The sequence below is a fragment of the Oncorhynchus kisutch genome, unplaced genomic scaffold, assembly GCF_002021735.2.
Source record: "Oncorhynchus kisutch isolate 150728-3 unplaced genomic scaffold, Okis_V2 scaffold1713, whole genome shotgun sequence".
NCBI lineage: Eukaryota > Metazoa > Chordata > Actinopteri > Salmoniformes > Salmonidae > Oncorhynchus > Oncorhynchus kisutch.
The window spans coordinates 1-7,491 of NW_022263658.1; the positions used below are offsets into that span (position 1 = coordinate 1).

The following is a 7,491-nucleotide window of genomic DNA, read 5'->3' on the forward strand; positions in this document are numbered from 1 at the left end:
TGCTCAACACCCCGGCAGTCCTACAATCTAAGCTAGATGCCCTCAATCTCACACAAATCATCAAGTAACCCACCAAGTACAACCCTAAATCTGTAAACAAGGGCACCCTCATAGACGTCATCCTGACCAACTGGCCCTCCAAATACACCTCTGCTGTCTTCAATCAGGATCTCAGCGACCTGGCCCGGGTATCCTGGAAGGATATTGACCTCATCCCGTCAGTTGAGGATGCCTGATCATTCTTTAAAAATAACTTCCTCACCGTCTTAGAAAAAAATGCAGAGCTAAGAACAGATATAGCCCTTGGTTCACTCCAGACCTGACTGCCCTCGACCAGCACAAAAACATCCTATGGCGGACTACAATAGCATCGAATAGTCCCCGCGATATGCAACTGTTCAGAGAAGTCAGGAACCAATACACAGAGTCAGTCAGGAAAGCAAATGTCAGCTTTTTCAAGCAGAAATTTGCATCCTGTAGCTCTAACTCCAAAAAGTTCTGGGACACTGTAAAGTCCATGGAGAACAAGAGCACCTCCTCCCAGCTGCCCACTGCCCACTAGTTAACACGGTCACTACCGATAAATCCATGATAATCGAAAACTTCAACAAGCATTTCTCAACAGCTGGCCATGCCTTCCTCCTGGCTACTTCAACCTTTTCCATTAGACCAAGATGTTTGATTATAAAATAACAGTCCAATAGAAGAGAAACACAATATAAATGACTTTATTACATGTCAAGACAATGAGCCGTGGACATTACCATCAAATAAACCTCAGACTATAAATCATATAAAAACACATTTTAATCAATCTAATTAATTCATTGATTGTGAACATTACAGCAATGCAAGCTATCAGAAAGTGATTAGATGAAGCAGCAGAGCTCAGCATTTGGATGGTTTGGTGGAGACAGTGGTGTTCACCATATGGTTAGACATATCAGGGAGCATCATAACAGCAGGGTTATAGGCAGGTGGATCAGAAGTCGTCATTTGAGAAAGGCCTGCAATGGCATGTTGGTCAGATGCCGTCTTCATATGACCACTCCGACCATGTCAGGGGGCCCTACCATCATATCAGGGGGCATCTCAACCCCGCTGGAGGACTGTGGGCCGGTTATGACGTAGCCCTGTTGGTGTGGGGACTGTGGGCCGGTTATGATGTAGCCCTGTTGGTTGGGGGACTGTGGGCTGGTCATGGTGTAGCTCTGTTGATTGGTTGTGTAGGACACATTGGAAGTGGTCATGGTAGGAGGCTGCACTTGGATGGACACAGGCTGGGTGGTTGTGAAAGTGCAGCCCTTCTTGTGCTCTTTGATCTCCCTGGCCATCTGACACCATGAGCAACAGGCACAGAAGCAGGACACCAAGATGTCCTCAAAGAGGCTTCCCTGTGGACCCACACAGACACACTTGTTTAACACTATCACACACACACACACACAAAACACACATAATACCCTTATCACAGCATATGTATCTGCAACAACATGTATGTGATGTCTATATGTAATGGGAAACATTACACCTGAATGCCATATTTGTGGCGTACAGCAACCCGCATGGACAGACTTGCAGGTGGCACAATGACGGGCACCCCAATAGCAGCCATGAATGCAGGGCCTATGATGTCCATTAAGGGCAGATAGGTACTCTCTCCAAACTCTCCTGTGGTGGAGCTGGCATAGCAAGGACAGCACCAGAATTCATTGCAACCTGCACACACACAAACAGACACGTCTCATCAACAGAGAGAGCAACAACAAGACAACTCTTATAGGTGGTGGCAATATTTTAAGACAGAATATCTTGAGCTTAGGATCAGATGGGATATGATGTCCCATGGATACTCACAGATACTCATGTCCTGAAAGGAGTCAAAAAGGCCTGTCTTCCAGCCTTTCATAGAAGGTGCTGCCACCTGCTGATGGACTGTCATGTTAGCTGCCATGGTGAACAGACCTGCCTGCAGACACAACAAAAAGGAAGACGTAGCACTCACAATTGCAGTTTGTTTGTGGGCAAACATTCCTCAGCAGTATGCTTCTAAGATCTAGCTGAACAACATGCCTGGAATCATGTTGATGACTATAGTTGTTGGTTACACACAAAAAAAACATTCAAGGTGGCCCCACAAAAAAATATTTGGAAACTAGTTCTACAACTTTTTTGACTTCACCAACTTTTTGGGAAAAGTGTTGCATGCTATTCACATTTTGAGTTGAGACAAGTTGGGAAATATTAAAGTGATACTGACTGATGGCTGTAAATTAGGGTTGTCTTTTTAGTTTCAGGCATGGTCCAATTTTTGGAAAAGAAAGTGGGTTATTTCAAATCTATCTTGACTAACCAATCTCACTAATAATGAAAACAAATCCACATGTTTTGCAGTATCTGGTTAAACACATCATATTATAACCTCTGAAATATATATTTTAATTGTAAAAAAAAGTCCTTGACAAGTATTTTCTGAATGGCACACTGGGAAATATGTTAATGAAAAAACATCTATCTTCAGCCAACACAGTATTTTAAGTTGCGGGTCTCAGGAAACTGAACTTGTTGTGTGATCAACTCAAATATTTATTTTGCAAAAGCAAACTTTACTATTTAATAAGTTCACACAAATCAAAACGACAGTGTAACTAGTTACGCAGATTGGTCTCATAGACTAGACATAACATAGTTCATGTAAATCAGGGACACTCATTAGTATGATGTGTTACATTTGGTATGGTTACACAAGATTGAAGGGGACTTAAGGCAACAATTAAAAGAGGGTGTTTGGTGGATCATATAAGGTTGTGTGTTTGAATCTCGTCATGGACAACTTTAGCATTTTAGCTAATTAGCAACTTTGCAACTACTTACTACTTTTTAGCTACTTAGCAACTACTTAACGCTTTTAGCTAACCCTTCCCCTAACACTAACCCCTAGACCTAGCTAACGTCAGTTTTGCAAGTTCATAGCATATTGTACTTTAGCAAATTCATAACATATTGTACTAATTTAAATTCGTAACATATTATATGAGTTGTAATTCATAACATATCAAATGAAAAGAGTGATGGACATCCACAAATTAATACACACAGTGCATTCGGAAAGTATTCAGGCCCCTTTGACTTTTTCCACATTTTGTTACGTTACACCCTTATTCTAAAATTGATTAAATAAAAATACAAATCCTCAACCTACACACAATACCCCATAATGACAAAGCAAAAACAGGGTTTGGGATTTTTTTGCAAATAAAAAAGAATATATTAAAAAATATATCTTACGTACATAAGTATACATACCCTTAGCTATGAGACTCGAAATTGAGCTCAGGTGCATCCTGTTTCCAAAGATCATCATTGAAATGTTTCTACAATTTCATTGGAGTCCACCTGTGTTAAATTCAATTGATAGGACATGATTTGGAAAAGCACACACCTGTCTATATAAGGTTCCACACTTGACAGTGCATGTCAGAGCATAAACCAAGCCATGAGGTGGAAGGAATTGTCCGTAGAGCTCCAAGACAAGATTATGTCGAGGCACAGATCTGGAGATGGATATGGAAACATTTCTGCAGCATTGAAGGTCCCCAGGAACACAATGGCCTCCATCATTCTTAAATGTTAGAAGTTTGGAACCACCAAGACTCTGCTTAGAGCTGGCTGCCCAGCCAAACTGAGCAATCGTGGGAGAAGGGCCTTGGTCAGGTAGGTGACCAAGAACCCGATGGTCACTGTGACAGAGCTCTAGAGTTCCTCTGTGGAGATGGAAGAAACTTCCAGAAGAACAACCATCTCTGCAGCATTACACCAATCAGGCCTTTATGGTAGATTGGCCAGACGGAAGACACTCCGACCATGAGAAAGCACATGACAGCCAGCTTGGAGTTTTCCAAAAGGTAGCTAAAGGACTCAGACCATGAGAAACAAGATTCTCTGGTTTGATGAAACCAAGATTGAACTCTTTGGCCTGAATGTCACGACCGTCGTATGGAGCGGACCAAAGCGCAGCGTGGTGTCAATACATTCTTCTTTATTTAATGAAGAACACGAAGAACACTTAAACAAAAATTCAACAAAACGATTAAGACGAACGTGACCGCTATATAAACACTGTGCTAACATGCAACATAACATAGACAGAATAACCCAACAACCAAGGACCAAGCGGCTTGGTAAACATGCAGCAGCAGCAGCAGCGAACACAAGACTCCTGGACTTGGGATGAGATATTAGACGGCAAGGGACCATGGGAACAGCCGGGTGAATATCGCAGTCCCAAGGAGGCGCTGGTATGAGGAGGCATACCAGCACGGCAGCGCGGCTGGAACACCGAGAGGCAGCCCCAAAAATGTATTGGGGAGGAGCACACAGAGAGTGTGGCGAAGCTAGGTAGGAGACCTACGCCAACTTCCTTTGCTTACCGGAGAGAGAGAGGAACCAGGCAGGCACCGTGTTATGCGATGGAGCTCACTGTGTCCCGGGTGTGTGTGCATAGCCCGGTTCAGTACATTGCAGCTCTTCGTGTCGGCCGGGCTACTGTGGGCATCGAGCCAGGTGCCATGAAGCCGGCTCTACGCATCTGGTCTCCAGTGCCTCTCCTCGGACTGGCATACATGGCACCAGCCTTACGCATGATGTCCCCGGTTCGCCAGCACAGCCCAGTGCGGGCTATTCCACCTCGCCGCACTGGACTGGCTACGGGGAGCATACAACCAGGTAAGGTTGGGCAGGCTCTGTGCTCAAGAGCTCCAGTGCACCTGCACGAGCTCCAGTACCAGCCCTCCGGTGGCAGCTCCCCGCACCAGGCTGTCTCTCCGTTTCATCCCTACAGCCTGTCCAGCGCTGCCAGAGCCTTCCTCCTGCCCAGCGCTACCAGAGTCTCCCATCTGTCCTGAGCTGCTAGAGTCTCCCGTCTGTCCTGAGCTGCTAGAGTCTCCCGTCTGTCCTGAGCTGCTAGAGTCTCCCGTCTGTCCTGAGCTGCTAGAGTCGCCAGTCTGTCCTGAGCCGTCAGAGCCGCCAATCTGTCCTGAGCCGTCAGTCAGCCAGGAGCTGTCAGCCATCAGTCAGCCAGGAGATGCCAGAGCCGTCAGCCAGCCAGGACCTGCCAGAGCCGTCAGTCAGCCAGGACCTGCCAGAGCCGTCAGCCAGCAAGAAGCTGCCAGAGCCGTCAGCCAGCTAGGAGCTGCCAGAGCCGTCAGCCAGCCAGGAGCTGCCAGAGCCGTCAGCCAGCCAGGAGCTGCCAGAGCCGTCAGCCAGCCAGGAGCTGCCAGAGCCGTCAGCCAGACAGGAGCTGCCAGAGCCGTCAGCCAGTCCGGAGCTGTCCCTCTGAAGAGGCCCTTGAAGAGGGCAATGACTATGGTAGAGTGGGGTCTACGTCCCGCACCCGAGCCGCCACCATGAAAGAGGCCCATCTGGACCCTCCCCTTTAGATTAGGTTTTTGCGGCCGGAGTCCGCACCTTTGTGGGGGGGTACTGTCACGCCCTGACCTGAGTATTTGTTTTCTTTATATATTTTGGTTAGGTCAGGGTGTGACGAGGTTGGTATGTGTGTTTTTGTCTCATCTAGGGTTTTGTAGATTTATAGGGTTGTGTCCATCTAGGTGTTTATGTAGGTCTATGGTTGCCTAGATTGGTTCTCAATTAGAGGCAGGTGTTTATCGTTGTCTCTGATTGGGAACCATATTTAGGCAGCCATCTTCTTTGGGTATTTTGTGGGTTATTGTCTATGTGAAGTTGCCTGTGTCTGCACTCGTTGGTCATAGCGTCACGTTCGTTTTATTGTTTTTGTTTAACTGTTCTTCGTATTCTTCCTTCAATAAAAGAAGAATGTATTCTAATCACGCTGCGCTTTGGTCTCCCCTTTACGACGATCGTGACACTGAATGCCAAGCTTCATGTCTGCAGGGAACCTAGCACCATCCCTATGGTGAAGCATGGTGGTGGTAGCATCATGCTGTGGGGATGTTTTTCAGCTGCTGGGACTAGTCAGGATCGAGGGAAAGATGAACAGAGCAAAGTACAGAGAGATCCTTGAGAAAAACCTGCTCCAGAGCGCTCAGGACCTCAGACTGGGCCGAAGGTTCACCTTCCAACAGGACAACGACCCGAAGCACACAGCCAAAACAACGCAGGAGTGGCTGAAGTCTCTGAATGTCCTTGAGTGGCCCAGTCAGAGCCCGGACTTGAACATCTCTAGAGAGACCTGAAAATAGCTTCCAACCTGACAGAGCTTGAGAGGATCTGCAGGGAAGAATGTGAGAAACTACCCAAATACAGGTGTGCCATCCTTGTAACATCCTACCCAAGAAGATTCGAGGATTTCATTGCTGCCAAAGGTGCTTCAACAAAGTAACGAGTAAAGCATCTGAATACTTATGTAAATGTCTTTTTTTATTATTATTGCAAAAAAAATCTAAAAACCTGTTTTTGCGTTGTCATTATGGGACATTGTGTGTAGATTGATGAGGGAAAAAGACAATTTAATCCATTTTAGAATAAGGCTGTAATGTAACAAAATGTGGAAAAAGTCAAGGGGTCTGACTACTTTCCGGATGCACTGTACCATAAGAAATGTAATATATCCTACAAAATGGAGTTTCAGATATACGTTAAAAATAATACAAAATGCTCTGAGACCACATTTAGTCACAGTTACTAAATCTTTTTGAGTTCGACCCCCTCTGATTTATTTTTATTTTTACAGAGTACAGACCTAGGCCTAGATTCAATCAGTTCCAGCAATAACCAACAACTGAATAGCAGTTTTATAGTTTTTTTTAGTTGATGTCGGAGGTGTAACTGTCAAATTGGTGAGCGGACTCTTCTGTAGTCATTGTCATGAAACCACCCCCTTCCTTAATTCCCACTGACATTATAAGTTCAGTGTAGGCTATATAGAAATAATGGGTTATTTAGGCTTAGGGCAGAACTGATGGAATCTAGCCCTTAAACTCCTCAACATGCTGCCAGGAAAGTACAGCATGACACAATAGTGGACAACTGTTTGTTACTCATTCACATCCCGCCTGTAACCCTATGAAGATATGATCATTTGTTCTGTAAAATAACTTCACTCTTTTTTCACACTATTATACACTATTATCAATATCTATCATCTATTATTAATAGATTTGTATTATTAAAAAACATTAGGCATGGATCTATATAGCATATCTTACCTGTTCACCCTTCTTGAATGCTGTGAGAGAATGACCTGGACTTAATCATGAAACACAATAAACATGTCTGGAATGTCTGCAGGTATGCAGGCTACCTGATAGAAAATGCACACAAAACCTGCAAAACCTGAATGTACGTTGGTTGAGGGATTTTTTTATAGGAAAGAGAAAGTGGCTTTAGGTTGGTGATTTGAGCATAATGTATGAAAGCTTTACAAATTAAGTTATTATTAATTCATCTTTCGGATCAGGTTGCACAGGGATAAACTCAAATGTAGTTAGATTGAGAGGGAATTGTGGTGCA

The 7,491-nt window shown here is 44.7% G+C and overlaps 1 pseudogene; it reads right to left on the reverse strand.

The window, feature by feature from the left end:
* Positions 1 to 712: 712 nt before the first annotated feature.
* Positions 713 to 7,280, reverse strand: LOC109877907 (uncharacterized; annotated as a pseudogene).
* Between the last annotated feature and the right edge of the window lie 211 nt (positions 7,281 to 7,491).